The sequence below is a fragment of the Macaca mulatta genome, chromosome 5, assembly GCF_049350105.2.
Source record: "Macaca mulatta isolate MMU2019108-1 chromosome 5, T2T-MMU8v2.0, whole genome shotgun sequence".
Taxonomy (NCBI): Eukaryota; Metazoa; Chordata; class Mammalia; order Primates; family Cercopithecidae; genus Macaca; species Macaca mulatta.
This window is the reverse complement of record NC_133410.1, coordinates 31,143,497-31,164,205: the sequence shown is the minus strand read 5'-3', so window position 1 is coordinate 31,164,205 and position 20,709 is coordinate 31,143,497. Positions and strand designations below refer to the sequence as shown.

The 20,709-nt window shown below is 36.5% G+C and overlaps 1 long non-coding RNA gene across 1 annotated transcript; it reads left to right on the top strand.

Annotated features, from left to right (window-relative positions):
* The first annotated feature begins 1,448 nt into the window (after positions 1-1,448).
* On the top strand, positions 1,449-19,466 carry LOC114678148 (uncharacterized). Its single transcript, XR_003729419.2, has 4 exons — positions 1,449-1,570; positions 15,500-15,563; positions 17,631-17,677; positions 19,298-19,466. It is a non-coding gene; the product is annotated as an uncharacterized LOC114678148 (long non-coding RNA).
* The last annotated feature ends 1,243 nt before the right edge of the window (positions 19,467-20,709 follow it).

The window sequence follows — 20,709 nt, the reverse complement described above, 5'->3', positions numbered from 1 at the left end:
AACTGGCAGGAACCAGTGGATGGAGATGAAGTGATCCTTAGCTGCTCTCATTCCTCATTGACATAAGACACTCCCACCAGCACCATGACAGTTTAAAAATGCCATGGCAATGTACCCAGGCATTACCACCCCTTTTAAGGCAACAACCCTGAAGTTACTGCCCCTTTCCAAGAATGTTCTAAATAGTCAGCCCCTCAGTTTGCATTGACATACCCTTAATTTGCATGTAATTGAAAGTAGGCTTTCCTGAGTATAAATAGAGTTGCCAAGAGACCATACATTGTTCATTCTGGGCACACGGCCTGTGAGGTAACCTTGCTCCACAAGGAGCAGTACCATTTAATAAAAATTGCTGTCTAATATCATCAACTCACTCTCGAATTCGTTCCTGGGCAAAATGAAGAAACCTCCCAGACTAAGCCCTAATTTGAAGGCTTGCCTCTCCTGCATCAGATGAACCTGGGACATGGGAGGCAGTCATTAAGAGAAGGTGAAAGGTGAAGTTTCACAAGGAAAAAAGGCTATTTTATTATGTAGATAAAGTACCCCAGGTAATCTCTTGGAGCTGCCCTTAGAAAAATAGATTTAAAAGTCTGGGTGTGGTAACAAATTCTAGTCTTTTCTCTTCTACAGTGGTTGATCTTTCCTTGTTATTTGATGAGATCTCTAGGAAGAGGACTTGAGGCAATTGCATTTCTTTTGGAAAGAATCTTTCTTGACCAGAGAAAAAAATTCCAAAGGGAGACCCTTTCTGAGTTTGGTGTGAACCAGGTGAGATTAGACCTTGGTTCTAAGGCTGCCGCTAAGGCCTTTGAGCATCTTAAAGCACCAGTCTTTAGGGTTACCACTTTGTGAAACCCAACAGAATCACATAGTATGTAATCTTTTGAGACTGGCTTTTTTTTTCCACTTAGCAGAATTTGCTGTATATTTATTAAAGTTGATGAGAAAGAGATTTTCTGGCTTTTCTGGCACTCTCTTTTCCGGTGGCCTGGCTTCTTACGGTAGTAGCCTGGCCCAGGACGTTTCTTGCTAGTGGTATGTCTGGGAAGCACCATCTGCTGTAATAGGAGATTTAAAACGTGAGTGGTTTTTTCTGTATTAGTGTCCTCAAGGATGCCAGCTAGCTAATTTGCCAAATTATCTGGATCAGAAGTAGGTATAGTTTTCCATTCTATCCAGGTTCTTTTGACAAGTGGAGAGAGTTCTCCAGAAAGGAGAAGTGTAATTCTGCTCATAAACAGAATTAAAGTCTACTTGAATAGATTCAACATCTATAAGTAATTCATAATTTTATCTAAATATAACCTGGATTTGATAGCATTTTTTAAAACACGGCCTAGAGTACAACTGTAATGGCTGGAAAGTGGCTCATTAGGTTCTTAAACATGGGAATGGATTTTATTGCAATCTAAAGTTTTAGGAATAGCCTCAAGAATGGCCTCATGGAGGTTTTTGCTATGCCTTCAGTTCTATCACAGTCTTTAGAGGTGCTTTTGTCTGACTCTCCCTCAGGATAACAACAACAAGCCTTGGTCATTCAGCATGGTGCCTGACCTTCACCAAGTATGTGAATCAACTGGTGTAGGTCAGAAAACCTGAGGTTGATAGGCCTGACTCACTATGCTGAGTTAATCAGGAAATTGAGGAGGGCCCTCAGTGATCTGTGGAAATTCCTTGGCAATAACTTGAAGTTCAGCTTGCATAAAAGAAAAATGGGAATTTGAGATTTAGAAGAATTATCAGTGAGTTTAACTTTAAAATGTCAGGTTTTAGCAGATCAAAGACAGATAGAGAGGAAGAACAGAGGAAAGAGGAGAGGTCTCTTCTAGAGAGGACAGAGTCTGGACCTAATAACTGCCTTAACTCTTTCTCTGTCTCAGTTAATTTTGAGATAACATGTTACTACTATAATAATTTACACATGAGATAACAAAGGCCCAGATTGTTTTTCGTGTTTGTCATTATTGTTGATTTTTTATTTAACAAATATCCCAGACTAGTTAAATGACAGAAAATAGAACTAGAACTAATGACTTCTTATTTTAAGTTCTGTGTTTGTGTGTGTGTGTGTGTGTGTGTGTGTGTGTGTTTTGAATGATACCTTGCTTCCTTATAAAAGGACAGAGACACATTGTCTTTGTCGTAATTTTAGAGTAGTCCAATATTCATGACAACCAACCAACAGGTAACTCAGATTAATTCAGTTTAGTTTGGGCTCTTTTTGAATAGTAGAATTCCTTTCAGTATTTCTACAGTGTCTCTGTGTGTTTTGTTTTCAATTGTGCTCAAATGGGTCAACCTCTATTTTCATAATTATTAAATTCATACCTCAAGCAGAGAGATTAAAATAATTAAAAGCACCTATGAAGTCTTAAGTTCATAAATCACTTCTGACACCATGATTATGTACATAAGAGACTACTGCCAAATTAAATCCCTACGTCTCCATGTTTCTGTCTGAAATTCCTTTGTCTAGTATTAAGGAATTAAGAACAAGAACAACTTCTACAATACTTCCTAAAAAAAAATCCCCAGAAAAAACGTCTACTTTAAACAGGGTTACTATCATTACAGATGCTTTTATTTTTTAAAAATAGAAAAACTAGAAACTGAGCTACCTATACAGCTTATTTTAATTGAATGTTTATTTTTCTTTCTATTCAGTTTCCTGGTGACCAATTGAATTGTCAGAGGAAGGCATTTTATGAACAGAGTGCTTATTTATCTCAGATAAAAGGGACTATTCAAGCAGACAACAGAAATAAATAATGCTTGATGAATTCTATCTACTGAACTAATTCTCATTTAGTGGTAACTCTATGGTCTACAAAAATGAAAATGATTGTAGAAGTTAGTTGATATATTACTGTATTGCTTCTATTCATTGTTGCTGAACTATGGAAAGTACTGAAATGAATGCACATTTGTGGAATACAAAATGCAAATGAACCTAATTTGGAACTAGGATAAACAAACTGGAGAGAGTTAATTGCTTTTTTAAATGTAGCATGGTTGGCTTAGGACTTCGTACTCAAAGACATACTATAGCCTAGAACTTTTATGTATTTTTAAAAAGTCTATACTCTAGAGTTTTGGCGGAAGAAGTAGAGTAATTTGGGTGCTAGTATGGGCCTTCTATTTTGATGACTAAACTCCCAAAGCTCACAATGTGGGTATCACCACAGTCCATGGTTTGGACTTCAACCTTTTAGGCATCAGGTTGCACTTTTACAATTATTTGGAGTTAACAAGACTTAAGAAATTGAACAAATAATTATCTCTAGAAGAGTTAAAGTTAAAAGAAAAGATTACATATTGCTATGGACTGACTTGTGTTCTCTCAAAATTCGTATGTTGAAACCCAGATCACAAATACCTCAAAATGTGACTGTATTTGGACACAGGTCTTTAAAGAGGTGATTAATTTAGAATTAAGCTCTTTTGGTGAAGCCCTGATCCAATACGTTTGATGCCCTCATAGAAAGATAAGACACTGGCGGCACTGGAGCACAGAGGGAGAACATGTAAGGATACACAATGAGAAGGTGCCCATCTGAAAGCCAAGGAGAGTGGTCTGATAAGAAACCAACGCTGTTGGCACCTTGATCTTGAGCTTGTTACCTCTGGAACTGTGAACAAATATATTTCTTTTTTTTCTTTTTTTTGTAGACATAGAGTCTTACTTTGTTGCCCAGGCTAGAGTGCAATGGCATGATCTTAGCTCACTGCAATCTCTGCCTCCCAGGTTCAAGCAATTATCTGGCCTCGGCCTCCAGAGTAGCTGAGATTACAGGCACATGCCACCATGCCTGGTTAATTTCTTTTGTGTTTTAGTAGAGATGGAGTTTCACTGTGTTGCCCAGGCGGAAACTCCTGAGCTCAGTCAATTTGCCCACCTTGGCTTCCTAAAGTGCATGTTTCTGTTTTTAAAGCCACCCAGCCTGTGACATTTTTTTATGGCAGCCCTAGAAAACTAATACATGCACAAATTGTTATAAAATGAGATTATATGTATAAAATGGAACAGATCATATATTTTCTCACCAGCACATTTTTTTCTGTAAAAGAAATTTACACAGGCACCAAGAAAATAATCAGACAACAGATTCTTAGTTATGTAGTTAAATAATTAAGTTTTTAAAAATTTTTAATTATTTGAACCAGGAGAGCTCAGTTTGAAGCTCACCAATTGAAGTCCAATAGCAGACGCAAGTCCGTGATGTTATTTGGAGAAAAGACAATACTAAAAATGTAAAAACACATTGTCTTGCTAAATATACTCAAGGAACTGTAGCATCATCTCAATATTAGCATCTGTCTTTCATTTAGTGTACATGTTTTTGTGGGCATGAGTTTGGATGTGGGTGAGAATGGGCTGTAGTAAATTTCCAAATACTTTTTAACAGGGCAAATAGAAGAATCTTCTGCTGGCCTCCCCCTTGTCTAGTTTATTTGTTCTTGTGTATCAGGAGTTCCTTTGGATCCAAGCAAAAATGTTCCAACTAACAATAATTAAACTTATAGTAGTTTAGTTTTCCATGTAACAGATGCTCATCCTAAACTTAGGATGCTTTTTTATCCTAAACTGATAAGTTTGCATTCAAATGATTCTAATATGATTCATTTTCTTTTTCTAGGCATAAAAATCAGGGAAAGACTAATAATAAAAGGCTTTTTAATAACATATCTTATATAAAGGCACTCTCTTACTAAGCAATTCCACATATATCCCATTGTTCTTAATTGTGTCACATGGTGACCCTCATTTGGAAGATTTTCAGCCTCAGTAAAAGAAGAAGGTAAGAGGAAAATGGTTGTTGAGGGCTTAAAATAGCCAACGGACAGACTGTGTCAGCCAACCCGTGAAAGGAAAGAGCCTGTAAAACTCTATCTAACACATTTAATCTTCCCAGGAGAGACGTTTTTGCTAATGGGACCAGTTGAATTCTATGCTTAGAATAAACTCTTCTTGAAATTATCTCTGTGGTTGCAATTTGCTTTATATCTAACAAGTAGCTTTCTTCGATTTTTTTTTTTGATAAGCTCTTTCTTGCATCTCTTCAGATCCATGTTTTCTATCTTTAAATACATAAATATATTTAATTAGGTTGAAGTAAAATATTACTAGGGTAAGAAGCCATTTTGCTTTGTTAAATTTGAGTTCCATTATTGCTACTGAGACTCATTCTGTGTTGAGTTAGGGTAACTGTCCTAAGCCTCTCTAAGTGAGAAGATCACTTATACACTGTGAAGTGGGTAACAATTCACCTACTTGCAATCTAACAAGTCAGCCTGACACAGTTTTAAGGATGCTGCAAAATAAACAAAACCACTGGGTTAGAGACAGTCTATTTCTGACAACGAAAGCAGCAGCCAGAGTACCAGCACTGTTTTACACTGGATTCTCAAGTACCAGTTTCCAGGTAGTGACACAAAGAGGGACAGGGAATACTTAGGCATGAGGTGGGTTTGTTATAGATAAGAAACTCTGAGCTTTGGAAACTGGACTCTTTCATAATAGTCAGGAAGCATGACTGTGCTTTGCTCTGGATGGAGTCACTATATCTTTCAAGGTGATTTGCAATATAAACATCTGTGAAAAGATAATCCAACACAAAGGGTACTTAGAACCATGCTCCCAAGACTTGCAGATATATGGATAAATGTAGCTTAATTTAATGAGACCATCTCCTTTGAACTAAACTTTTTAAAGGTGATGTGGGGAAGAGAGAATAAATGGAAAGAAGAGACTCCTAAATACTAGAACACCAATAAAATTAATTACGTACTTCTTAATGTTCATGAATATATTTTTAATCGCTTAAGAACAGAAGAAAAATATCTCTTCAGAAAAAATAAAATTTACAAAATGTCTAAAGATATTTTTTCCATAACTCGTATCCTTGATTTAATGTACAAATATCTAATTTTGTAATAGAATAATTATATTTGCTGTTTTATAGTCCAATGAGACGATAAGCTAAATAGAACTCTACAAATAGCTGCATGTAATAAACACTGTATAACAGAATCTCATATGTAATTACTATGTACCTGAAAATAAAAATATTTAAATACAAGACTGTGCCCTTATTAGAATGATAAAGGCAAAATATCATGATTTTTTATAGATATATTTGAATTAAATTCCTTCTTTGAAGAATATATATTTTTTTAATTTACTTAAATTTTTGAATACTAGTTGAGTGTATGGAGTAAAACTACTTAGGTAGAAAAGACAATTCTCTTTGATTTGGTTGCAGTATACACAATAGACATAAGCTATATTCTATCTTATCCATTGTTATATGCCGTATGATACATGATATATTATGTATATTACTCCATATTTACAGCAGGCACCAGTCTTTTTTACTGGTCTTGAAGCAAATTGCTATGACTATCTATAGAGAAGGTCACGTGGCAAGTAACTACTGATGTCCTCTTTGTTACAAGAGGAACTTCCAACCTACAGCCAGTAAGAAGCTGGAGCTTTCATTTATACAGCTACAGGAAGTCAGAACAGATCCTCTCTACATGAAACTCCAGCAGAGAGGCCAATTGGAGACTTGAGAAACCCTCAGCAGAAGACAGCATAGCAAGAGATAACTAATGCAATGGCTATGCTCAGAAAAGATGCAAAACCCACAGAGACCCATAAAGAATCTTCTCCCAACATTGGACTGAGGAGCTCTCAACTACACATATTATAAAAGTTAGTATTTTTCCCAATTAAATAATGAGCTGTCAAATGCAATAAGACAGCTGAAAAGAGGCCTCACACAGTGTAATTAGCTGTCTTTATCCTTTTTCCACACAAATGTTGTAACACTTCTTATTTGCAAGGTGTTATCATAGTATGTAACAGAAAAATAAATGAGACATGGATGATGTATTAAAGAATTTTCCATCTAGTAACAGATATGAAATACTGTGCTACTCAATTGTTACATCCTTTGCTCAGAAACAATCTTAGCCTCATATGTAGCTAACTGTGCCCGTCTGTACACAATTGTCTAATATTTCCAGTTCATACTTTTTTTTTTTTTTAACAGAAAATGTACTGTATTGAGTACACATTAGGAAAAACAATCTTGTTTTTCTTGGCATCAAAGTTTCCAATTACTCTTCCACTCTATTAGCTCAGTAAAAAGATGTGTCGGAGGTGATCCTATCCTTGAAACACTTGGAATACAAGGGATAATCAATTGATTGGTGTGGACTTTGCTAGAATCCTGGGTTAGGCCAGTACCTATGTTTTATTTTGCTCTCTGGCATATGCAAGCTGAAAGATAGCATTGAATTATTTAGGTATGAAGAACAACTCTAGATGCTATTTGTGGACAGGGAAAGGAAAATGTAAAAGGTGATGTAGTGATAGAGCTGGTGACCAGAGACTATCTCTTGAGAAGAGAAAATAGATTATTTATCCATCTGTCTCTATATCTATCTAAACAACTATCATCTATAATGTGTTGTCATATGGTGTACAAGGGAAATGAATATTCCATGTATTCCTTGACATTTCAATAAAATCTGTATCTCTGGGAGTGATATTTTTAGGGAATAGATTACTTGCTAAGGTGTTACATTCTCCAGGTCAGTGTAGAGTGATAAAAAAAAAAAAAAAAAACCAAGAACACCATTGGGATCCCAGCTACATTTGAACTAAAATTTTAATGCACATTAAAGTTTATGTGCCTGTCTCTAATCAGATATACCAGAAATTCTTTGGAATTATTTAGTATAATATGTGTGTGTATTCATGTTTGTATGTGCTCCCCCTGACACAGCACACTGCATGGTAACGCAGTAATGTAATGAGCAATCTGTTTTTTTGTTTTGTTTTGTTTTGTTTAATTTTAGATAAAGAGGTAGAGGAATACCTTAGAGCCAACTTCCAACAGAAGTATGGTACTGTGGCCATAAGTTAAACAAGAGACAAGGCTAGTGGTTGTCCTTTACATACATTGACTTCTACAGGTTTTCTTTTGTTTTCATAAATCTTGATCATAAATATTTAACACATTGAATGTTTTAGCTATCATGTTTTCTTAAGAATAACTAATATGGCCAGGCACGGTGGCTCACACCTGTAATCCCAGTACTTTGGGAGGCTGAGGTGGGTGGATCACAAGGTCAGGAGTTCGAGACCAGCCTGGTCAACATAGCGAAACTAAAACTACGAAAAATTACCGGGGTGTGGTGGCAGGCCCCTGTAATCCCAGATACTCAGGAGGCTGAAGCAGGAGAATCTCTTGCACCCAGGAGGCAGAGGTTGCAGTGAGCCAAGGTCATGCCAGTGCACTTCAGCCCAGGTGACAGTGCAAGACTCCATCTCAAAATAATAATAATAATAATAATAATAATAATTTCTCAAATAACAAGTACAAATCAAATACCTGATATCTTGTTATATAATGTAATATTGTTTTAATTCATGCAAAACAAGTATATTCTAATGTTGCAGAAAAAAAAGAGAATAATTTCTCAAAGAACAAGTACAAATCAAATACCTGATATCTTGTTATATGATGTAATATTGTTTTAATTCATGCAAAACAAGTATATTCTAATGTTGCAGAAAGTAAACTAAGAGCATACTGCCATCTGATTGGTATCAGTACTAAAGTATGTGACAGAATATAAAAATATATTTGAGAAATCAAATCATCTGTCAACGATTGTATTGAAGTAATTTTAAAATTTTGCCAATTATATAATTATGTTCTGAAATACAATTTTTCAGAACATGATCAAAAGTTTACTATTTTACATGGTTTCTATTTGCAACCAAAACAGAACTGTCCTTAACTACTTAGTCAAGAGCAGTGTTTGCCCTCAAAGAAATAGCAGGAAAATGTGTGTGTCTACAAAGAAACTCCACTGTGCTGTGTTCACTCACAGGGATACAAAATCGAGATTATTCACTATGGTCATGCTACAAAACAACAAAATATTTATTTTAAATGAAAAAATATTTTTTAAAATTTATTTCTTCTAAAAAAAAAAAAAAAAACAGGATACATGTGCAGAACATGCATGTTTGTTACATACGTGTATACGTGTGCCATGGTGGTTTGCTACACCTATTGACCAGTCCTCTAAGTTCCCTCCTCTAAGCCCCTACCCCCAACAGACCCTGGTGTGTGGTGTTCCCCTCTCTATGTTCATGTGTTCTTAATGTTCAACTCTCAGTTATGAATGAGAACATGCAGTGTTTGGTTTTCTGTTCTTGTGTTAGTCTGCTGAGAATGATGGCTTCCAATTTCATCCATGTCCCTGCAAACGACATGATCTCATTTGTTTTTTTTTTTTTTTTTTTTTTTTTGAGACGGAGTCTCACGCTGTTGCCCAGGCTGGAGTGCAGTGGCGCGATCTCGGCTCACTGCAAGCTCCGCCTCCTGGGTTCACGCCATTCTCCTGCCTCAGCCTCCTGAGTAGCTGGGACTACAGGCGCCCGCCACCGTGCCCGGCTAATTTTTTGTATTTTTAGTAGAGACGGGGTTTCACTGTGGTCTCGATCTCCTGACCTTGTGATCCGCCCGCCTCGGCCTCCCAAAGTGCTGGGATTACAGGCTTGAGCCACCGCGCCCGGCCTTCATTTGTTTTTATAGCTGCATCACATTTTCTTCATCCAGTCTATCATTGATGGGCATTTGGGCTGGTTCCATGTCTTTGCTATTGTGAACAGTGCTGCAATAAACATAAGTGTGTATGTTTCTTTATAGTAGAATGATTTATAACACTTTGGGTATATATTCAGTAATGGGATTGCTGGGTTAAATCGTATTTCTGGTTCTAGATCCTCAAACCTGTCTTCCACAATGGCAGAACTAATTTACATTCCCATCAACAGTTTAAAAGTGTTCCTATTTCTCCATAGCCTTGCCAGCATCTATTGTTTTCTGGCTTTTTAACAGTCACCATACTGACTGGCATAGATGGTATCTCCTTGTGGTTTTGATTTGCATTTCTCTGATAATCAGTGTTGTTGAGTTTTTTTCATATATTTGTTGACCATGTAGATGTCTTCTATTGAGAAATGTCTGTTTATATACTTTGTTCACTTTTTGATGGAGTTGTTTGGTTTTTTCTTGTAAATGTGTTTAAATTCCTTGTAAATTCTGGATATTAGAGTTTTGTCAGATGGATAAATTGCAAAAATTCTCTCCCATTCTGTAGGTTGCCTGTTTACTCTGATGATAGTTTCTTTTGCTGTGCAGAAGCTCTTTAGTTTAATTAGGTCCCATTTGTCCATTTTGGCATTTGTTTCCATTGCTTTTGGAGTTTTCGTCATGATTTCTTTCCCTTGCCTGTGTCCTGAATGGCACTGCCTAGGTTTCCTTCTAGTGTTTTTATGGTTTTTGGTTTACATTTAAGTCTTTAATCCATCTTGAGTTAATTTTTGTATAAGGTGTAAGGAAGGGGTACAGTTTCAGTTGCTGCTTATGACTAGCCACTTTTCCCAGCACCATTTACTGAATAGGGAATCCTTTCCCCATTGCTTGTTTTTGTCAGGTTTGTCGAAGATCAGATGGTTGTAGATGTGTGGTGGTATTTCTATGGTCTCTGTTCTGCTCCATCGGTCTATGTGTCTGTTTTGGTACCAGTACCATGCTGTTTTGGTTACTGTAGGCTTGTAGTATAGTTTGAAGTCAGGTAGCAAGATACATCCAGCTTTGTTGTTTTTGCTTAGGATTGTCTTGGCCTCAAGGGGTCTTCTTTGATTCCATCTGAAATTTTTTTTTTTTTTTCTAATTCTGTGAAGAATGTTAATGGTAGTTTGATGGGAATAGCATTGAATTTTTAAATTACTTTGGGCAGTATGGCCATTTTCACGATATTGATTCTTCCAATTCATGAAGATAGAATGTTTTCCCATTTGTTTGTGTCCTCTCTTCTTTCCTTGAGCAGTGAGTGGGTTGTAGTTTTCCTTGAAGATGTCCTTTACATCTCGTGTTAGATGTATTCCTAGGTATTTTATTCTCTTTGTAGCAATTGTGAATGGGAGTTCATTCATGATTTGGCTTTCTGCTTTCCTATTGTTGGTGCAAAGGAGTGCTTGTGATTTTTGCACATTGATTTTGTATCCTGAGACTTTGCTGAAGTTGCTTATCAGTTCAAGAAATTTTGGGGCGAGATATTGGGGTTTTCTGAATCTATTGAGATAATCATGTGGTTTTTGTTTTGGTTCCATTTATGTGATGGATTAAGATGATTGATTTGTGTATGTTGAATCAGCCTTGCATCCCAGGGATGAGGCCAACTTGATGAAGCCAACTTAATCATGGTGGATAAGTTTTTTGATGTGCTGCCAGATTTGGTTTGCCAGTAATTTTACTGAGGATTTTTGCATTGATGTTCATCAGATATTTTGGCCTGAATTATTCTTTTTTTGTCGTGTCTCTCCCACATTTTGGTATCAGGATGATGTTGGCTTCATAAAATGAGGTAGGGAGGATTCCCTCATTTTTAATTGTTTGGAATGATTTCGGAAGGAATGGTACCAGCTCTTCTTTGTATTTCTTGTAGAATTCAGCTGTAAAGCTGTCTGCTCCTGGGCTTTTTTTGTTTGATAGGCTATTAATTACTGCCTCAATTTCAGAAGTTGTTATTGGTCTATTCAGGGACCCAAATTCTTTCTTGTTTAGTCTTGGTAGGGTTTAAGTGTTCAGAAATTTATCCATTTCTTCTAGATTTTCTAGTTTATTTGCATAGAAGTGTTTATAGTATTCTCTCTTGGTAGTTTGTATTTCTGTAGAGTCAGTGATTATATCCTCTTTATCACTATTTATTGTGTCTATTTTATTCTTCTCTCTCTTCTTCTTTATTAGTCTAGGTAGAAGTCTATCTATTTTGTTATTATTATTTTTTTTTCAAAAAACAGTTCCTGGGTTCCTTGATTTTTTGGAGGGCTTTTTGTGTCTCCATCTTCTTCAATTCTGCTCTGATCTTAGTTATTTCTTGTCTTCTACTAGCTTTTGGATTAGTTTGCTCTTGCCTCCCTCACTCTTTTAATTGTGATGTTAGGGTGCCAATTTGAGTTCTTTCTAGCTTTCTGATGGGAGCATGTAGTGCTATAAATTTCTCTTTTAATGCTGCTTTAGCTGTGTCCCAGAGATTCTGGTACATTGTCTCTTTGTTTTTATTGGTTTCAAAGAACTTCTTGATTTCTTCCTTAATTTTATTATTTACCCTCCTGAGGAGTCACTCAGGAGCAGATTGCTCAATTTCCATGAAATTGTATGGTTTTGAGTGAGTTTATTAATCCTGAGTTCTAATTTGATTGCACTGTGGTTGAGAGACAGTTTGCTATAATTTCCATTCTTTTGCAATTACTGAGGAGTGTTTTACTTCCAATTATGTGGTTGATTTTAGAATAAGTGCCATGTGGCACTGGGAAGAATGTATGTTCTGTTGATTTGGGGTAGAGAGTTCTGTAGACATCTACTAGGTCCACTTGATCCAGAGCTGAGTTCAAGTCCTGAATATCCTTGTTAATTTTCTGTCTCATTGATCTGTCTAATATTGACAGTGGTGTGTTAAATTCTCCCACTATTATTGTGTGGGAGTCTAAATCTCTTTGTAGGTCTCTAACAACTAGTTTTATGAATCTGGGTGCTCTCATATTGGGTGCATATATATTTAGAACAGTTAGCTCTTCTTATTGAATTGTTCCCTTTACCATTATGTAAGCTTTCTGATGGGAGCATTCAGTGCTATAAATTTCTCTTTTAATGCTGCATTCTCCTTTAATGGTAAAGGTATTGTTCCCTTTACCATTCTTTGTCTTTTTTGATCTTTGTTGGTTAAAAGTCTGTTTTCTGAGAGCCTAGGATTGCAATCCCAGCTTTTTTGTTTGTTTGTTTTTTGTTTTTTTTTTTTGGCTTTCCATTTGCTTGTTACATTTTCCTCCACCCCTTTATTTTGAGCCTGTGTGTGTTTTTGCATGTAGGAGGGGTCTCCTGAATACAGCACACAAGTAGGTCTTTACTCCTTATCCAATTTGCCAGACTTTGTCTTTTAATTGGGACATTTACCCATTTATATTTAAGGTTAGTATTGTTATGTGTGAATTTGGTCCTGTCATCATGCTGCTATTTGGTTATTTTGCACATTAGTTGATGCAGTTTCTTTGTAGTGTCATTGGTCTTTATATTTTGGTGTGTTTTTGCAGTGGTTGGTACTGGTTTTACCTTTCCATACTTAGTGCATCTTTCAGGAGCTCTTGCAGGGCAGGCCTGGTGGTAACAAAATTCCTCAGCATTGCTTGTCTAGAAAGGATTTTATTTCATCTTCACTGATAAAGCTTAGTTTGGCTGGATATGAAATTCTAGGTTGAAAATTATTTTCTTTAAGAATGTTGAATATTGACCCACAATCTCTTCTGATTTATAGAGTTTCTACTGAAAGGTCTGCTGTTAGTATGATGGACTTCCCTTTGTAGGTGACCTGGCCTTTCTCTCTGGCTGCCCTTAACAGGATTTCCTACATTTTGACCCTAGAGAATCCGACGATTATGTGTCTTGGGGTTGATCTTCTCATGGAGTATCCTAATAGTATTCTCTGTATTTCCTGAATTTGCATATTGGCTTGTTTTTGTAGGTTGGAGAAGTTCTCCTGGATATTATCCTGAGGTGTGTTTTCCAGCTTGTTTCCACTCTCCCCGTCTCCATTAGGTACTCCAATCAATCGTAGGTTCAGTCTTTTTATGAAGTACCATATTTCTTGGAGGCTTTGTTCATTCCTTTTCATTCTTTTTCCTCTATTCTTATCTGCATGTCTTCTTTCAGCAAGGTGGTCTTCAAACTCTGATATTCTTTCTTCCACTTGGTCAATTCAGTTGTTGATACTTATGTATGCTTCATGAAGTTCTTGTGCTATGTTTTTCAGTTCCATCAGGTTGTTTATGTTCCTCTCTAAACTGATTATTCTAGTTAGTAATTTCTCTAAGTTTTTATCAAGGTTTTTAACTTGTTTGCATTGGGTTAGAAAATGCTTCTTTAGCTCATCATAGTTTTTTTATTTCCCATCTTCTGAAGCCTAATTCTGTCAATTCAACCATCTCATTCTCCGTCCAGTTTTGTGCCCTTGATGGAAAGACATTGTGATCATTTAGAGGAGAAAAGGCACTCTGGCCTTTTGGATTTTTAGCATTTTTTTATTGTTGTTGTTGATTCTTCCTCATCTTCAAGAGTTTGTCTAGTTTCTGTCTTTGAGGCTGCTGACCCTTGGATGGGGTTTTTGTGGGGGTCTTTTTTTCATTGTTGTTGCTGATGCTGTTGTTTTTACTTTCTGTTTGTTTTTCTTTTTTTCTTTTTTTTTTTTTTCTTCTTTCAATAGTCAGCTCTCTCTTCTGTAGGGCTGTTGCTGTTTGCTAGGGGTTCACTTCAGGCCTTATTCATCCAATTCACTCCTGTGTCTGGAGATATCACTCAAGGAGGCTGGAGAGCAGCAAATATGGGTGCCTGCTCCTTCTTCTGGGACCTTTGACCTCAAGGGGCACGAACCTGATGCCAGTAGGATCTCTCTTGTACAGGGTGTCTAACAATCCCCGTTGGAGGGTCTCACCCAGTTGGGTGGCATGAGGATCGGGACTCGTTTAATGAAGCACTTTGTCCTTGGTGGAGAGGGTGTGTTTTACAAGGGGGAGACCCACTTGTCTGGGCTGCCTGGATTCAAGGAGGAGAGGCTAAGTCAGCTGATCCACAGAGACTGTGGACACCCCTCCCATTAGAGGCTCAGGCCCAGGGAGATCTGAATTCTATCCCTAAGCCTCTGGCTGGAGTGTTTGGAGATCCTGCAGGGAAGGCCAGACCACTGAGGAAGGATGAGTCAGGGTTACGCCTGAAGAGGCCCTCTGGCCACAGACTGCCACAGCTTGTGTGTTGGGCTGTGGGGACAAGTCTTGGGACCAAGCTGTCCAGCCTCCCTGGCTCCAGCAGGGGAAAAGAGCAGCCTGGAGCTATAGAAATGGGTGCTGCCTTTCTTCCACAGAATGGATGCTTCTCCTCTTTCCACAGAGGGAGCTTAGCATGTTAGGCAGTTACCAGTCCCGGTGCTGGCTGCTGCCTCTCCCCCAAGCAGCTTGAAGGGCTTAGACAGCAGGCAGCCACAGCCAGTGCTGGTCGCCCTCCCCGGGAGAGCTTGATATTCTTCAACAGATTCCAGCTGAGATGCTATAAGAATCTACACCTTCCAGGTTTGGGACATTAGGCTCCGGTGGCATGGGTTCACAAGTGGGATATTCTGATCCTTGAGTTGCACAGTTCTGTGGAAAAAGAGCAATATTCCCAGTTGGGTAGCCTGCTCCCTCACTGCCTCCCTTGGGAGGGTTGAGAGGGTGCCCCTTCCCCATGTGGCTCTCAGGTGGGCTGCTGCACCACACTGATCTTCCTTCTCTCTGTGAGTCAATTTTGATGAGAGAACGTGGATACCTTGGTTGGCGGTGAAGGATTCACATGCTTATTATGTTTTTTTTTTTTTCCCCCAGTGGGAGCCTCCAATTCCTGCTGCTTCTAGTCTGCCATCTTTGCCACGCCCCCAGAAAGATCTGAGTAATGTCTTATTAAAATCTAAGTGTAGTAGCATTATGATTTTACCGCAGTTTAAACAAAATGAGTGAGCAATATGTGACTGTTGTTTGTATGAATTACGTACTATATAATAAATTATGGAAAAATATATGTTATGTAATAAATGTTACATTAGATTGTATACTGTATTATAAATTATACATAATTTTATAGCAATATGAATTACATAAGTATTTCTCTTTGCTGGTACTGAATACTGATCACAGAAGAATGTAACTTCTGTTCTACATAAATCCATATAATATATCTGCAACAAGATTTCAAGGAATAAAACATTAAATTTTTTTTAGAAATTAAAAATTTTAACCCGAAGAGTTTATATTATGTAAACAATTTATAATAGAAGAGCTACAGACTCTAGAAAGATAAACTTTGTAAAAGAAAAGTACAAGATGTTTGTTAATCTTTGTGTTAGTCGTAAGACTTTAGTACAAGTCACCAAAATCCACTAAAATCATCTTGAGTACAAATGAGGTTTCATGAAAATGAAAAGGGATTTAAGTCTAATGAAAGCACCAGCACAGCTTCAGGAACTTTGGAAAAAGATGTTTGGACTGGAAAGTCCACAAAAGAAGTTATAGCACCAGGTTACTGTTGCTATGCCTCAACTCCATCTCTTCCAAGAATTTTAACTCTTGTTAAGTAAAAAAATCCTGAAAAAAAAAAAAAAAAAAAAAAAAGCTGCAGCAATGGGTATGGTTATTTAGTAAAACAGTCACTGGAATTTTGTTCCACTGGGTGTATCAATTTGTTTGATTTTTTGTTTCTTGTGTCTATTAAATGTTTTGGAATAGAGACAATGAAAACAATCCAGAGTTTACCTTTTCCTACATTGATACATGGACATAACAAATAATTTCTGTTTTAAAAAAATGAATATGAAAGTGGAGAGTGTTCATAGACAGCTTAGCTGAGATGCTTTGTTAAACGCCAATAAGAACTAAAATTTATTAGCGAGGATATTTGATTAAAATGATGATTAAAATTTCTTTAGGTTTAGCTAATTATCTTTTAAATGGCATCCTATACAAAAGTTATAATTTCAAGCTCATGAAAAAGTTAACTAGGTAAATTCCCTAACTATACAGTTAAATAAACTGAACATAATTGAATTAAATGATACAACTATGGTAATCCAGCTACTTAATAAAAAAGACATTAACATGAGATGTATCAGTTTGCCTTGAAATACATAATGTATGTGCATATGCACATATGTCTTTATCTCTAATGGTTTTATTTCAATATTTATAGATATAGGCATCTACATAGAGATAATATTTTGTCTAGAATGTTCAATTTGACATGCACTTCTGTTTGAGTTCATTCTCATGCTGCTGTAAAGAACTGCCCAAGACTGGGTAATTTATAAAGGTAAGAGATTTACTTGACTCACAGTTATATATGGCTGAGAAGGCCTTAATAAACTTACAGTAATGACAGAAGGTGAAGGGGAAAAAAGGCACCTTCTTCACAGGGCAGCAAGAAGGAGAAGTGTCAAACAAAGGGGGGAAAAATCCCTTATAAAACCACCAGATCTCATAAGAACTAACCCACTATCATGAGAAGAGCATGGGGGTAACTGCCCGCATTGTTCAATTACCTCCCATCTTGTCCTTTCACAATATGTAGTATTACGGGAACTACAATTCAAGATGAGATTTGGGTGGGGACACAGCCAAACCATATCAACTTCTATATGTTTATCGATTTCAATCATTTCCTAGTTTATTGCTATTATTGTCTATCAGTCTGCATCCATCTATTTATTATCTATCTATACTTCAACTTAATGTATTCTTCCATCTTATTAGACAAAAAATAAGACATGGTATGCAGTAATATAGATGATCAAATAGAAAATATATAAATAATATTATTTAGGAGAACATGGGAATTGAGATAACTGATTTTTACTTTTGAAAAATCTTAAAATTGAATTTGTTTTAACTTTTTGTATGCATTCATATTGACATACGAATGTCATGCAGGGCTTTAAAACTATCGTCTTTTTTTTTCTTTGTTCAGCTATTCAATTTCTACCATACCAAAATTAGACTCCTCCTCCCCCTAAGGTAACCTGTTTTAACAATATTGTATGTATCCTAATAACCAACTTTGTATCCTACATTTTTCAGTGCTCAGATTATCCTATGCAAATAGGAATTCATGATATACATGTACACACATATTTATCTATAAGCATGTGTATACATGTACACATAGATGTGTGTGTATATATATATACACACACACACACCCAGACACATATACAATAGATTCTTGTTATATGTGATAGCCATGTTTTTATAAAGACACCATAAACACTGAAATAGTGAATACTAAATCATTGCTCTTAGCTGAAATACAGGGTTAGGTTCCTGCAAGCATCTGTTAACAACATTTTTATCAACCACTCAATACAGAACTTTGTTTTATGTGTTTGTTTAAAGACATCTTATTTAACATATATTATTGTTTCATTAACATTGAATTCATATCCAATAGCACTATACCTCATGCCTGGGAAAATCTTATCTAACACACCTCATAAGGCACATCACAACCATCTCACATTTTGGCACTCTTGAAGGGTGCCATTTGAAACAGCAAAATCACCAAAAAAGCACATGTGGCACTAAATAAACCATGATAAGGATACTTGTTTACATTATGAGAGCTAAAACAAGAAAGCAGATTATTGTTTAGTTCAACTTCAAGTGTATCAGACAAGTCAAAAATTTAACCACTCTGTTCATGTATGTGAAGGATTGTGAAAGTGCCTTGAGTATCAATTTTGGGGTTAAAAATAAATTTTATGGACACGAATCTGCAGATATGGACGCTTCAAAAAAATGAGGATTAAGTATATATGAACCACATACATACACATGCTTTCTGTTGCACAGACATATGTGTAACTCTATACAGAGTTTATTGTCTTTTTATTCTATAAAAATGGATGTCACTAACAACATTAATTAGGATGATTGCTGATTGAACATATATACATATATAGAACTTTAATAGATTTTGTGTTTATTGTAAGCAATAAATGATATAGCTTTCAAAAATTTAAGATTTGCTATTCGAACAATATATTAAATTTAATTTTTAATTTCATAACAAAATTTGATATTTTTTTCATATGTTCATTTGACTTTTGAATTTGATGTTTTCTGTATATTTATTCATGTTCTTACAGCATATTTTTCAACTTGACCTTTTTTTTCTAACAATATATAAGTAGTGTCATATGACATTGACAGTATTCCTTTGTCTATAATTTGTGTGACCAATCTTTTTGATATATGTTATGCTTATTGATTTTGGTTTTGATATATTGTCCCATGCAACTTTTATATTTTCTAGATTTATCTGTACCAATGGGTTAAGAGAAAAAAAAAAATTTGATCTTTAATCAAAGGATAGGAAAGGGGATGCTAGAAAGTCAGAAAATGTTTATAAAATAATTCTCGTACAATTAAACTGCACAGGGAAATATCCGGCTCCATCCAGACCTACAATACCAAAGATGAAGTGGAGAGCCTAGATTTCCACCCTTAGCAGACTACAATGAAGCACTCTCACGCTTCAACTGGGGTGGTGTGAAGAAAAGCTTAATAGAGAGCCGGAACTTTTATCCCTGGTCCAACTATAACTTCTTTACTCTCCCAAATGCCTTCCTCTGCTAGTAAAAGTGGGGCAAAATGGGCACATGGACATGCTTTCCCACCTTCAGTGAAGGAAGGATATGTGTTTCAGGAAATAGTACTACAGCAATTCAACGTAGAAGAAGAGAAGATGAGGAAGAAGAAGAGGAGGAAGAGGAACAAGAAGAAGGAAGAGGAGGAGGAGGAGAAGGAGAAGGAGGAGAAAGATGAAGGAGAAGGTGAAAGAGAACAGCAAGAAGAGGCAGAGGCAGCGGCAGTGGAAGAGGCAAATGCAGAGGCAGCAGCAGCTGCCGCCGCCACCGCCGCCTTAGCTCAGGCCTGTGATCCCAGCACTTTGGGAGGCCGAGGCAGGTGGAACACGAGGTCAGGAGTTCAAGACCAGACTGGCCAACATGGTGAAACCCCATCTCTACTAAAAGTACAAAAATAATTTGGATGTGGTAGCATGCACATGTAATTCCAGCTACTCAGGAGGCTGAGGCAGGATAATTGCTTGAATCCGGGAGGCGGAGGCTGTAGTGAGCCGAGATCACGCTACAGCACTCTAGCCTGGGTGGCAGAGAAAGATTCCGTCTCAAAATAAATAAATAAATAAATAAATAAATAAATAAAGGAGGAGGAGGAGGAAGAAATAAAATTATAGATGAGATTCAGCCTCATGATATCTGGATCAGAGGACCCAGTCAAGCTGTGCCCAGACTCCTGACTCTCTGAAATTGTGAGAGAGTAAATTTATGTTGTTAAAGATGTTAAATTTGTGGTAAATTGTAATGCAACAACATAAAAGTAATACAACAGTGTCTTAGTCTATTTGGGTAGCTGTAGTGAAATATCATAAACTGTGTGACTGATAAACAACAGAAATGTATGTCTTACAGTTCTGAAAGGTGGGAAATTCAAGATCAAGGGACATGCAGATTGAGTATCTGGTGAACACTTGTTTCCTGGGCCACAGATGGCACCTTCTCGCTTTGTTCTCACAGAGTGAAAGAGACTAACTCCTTCAGGGCTGTTTGCAAAGACATTGATTTCATTCATGAGGGCTCCTTACTCATGATCTAAGCACCTTCCAGAGATCCCACCTTTTAATAATATTACACTAGGGATTAGTTGTCAGCATATGAATTTTGGAAAAATTTAAACATTCATTCCATAGCAAATAGTAAATGAAGATTTATTTATTGTTGGAAATTGCTTTCTTTACTATTTTTTTCCCGAGTTATCTTTTTCTGAATTTAGCTTTATTATGGATTTGTTAAATGTATTTTTAAAATGTTTTCCTAAGATAGTTTGAACTGAAGATACACTCTTTGGATTTCTTGCATATTCTTAAATATCTTTCACCCCGATATCACCGATAGGTGATAAATTTCTAGACTACATAATGGATTCTTGAGTTGAAGTTCACTCATTTAAGAAGTCTAACTGGGCTT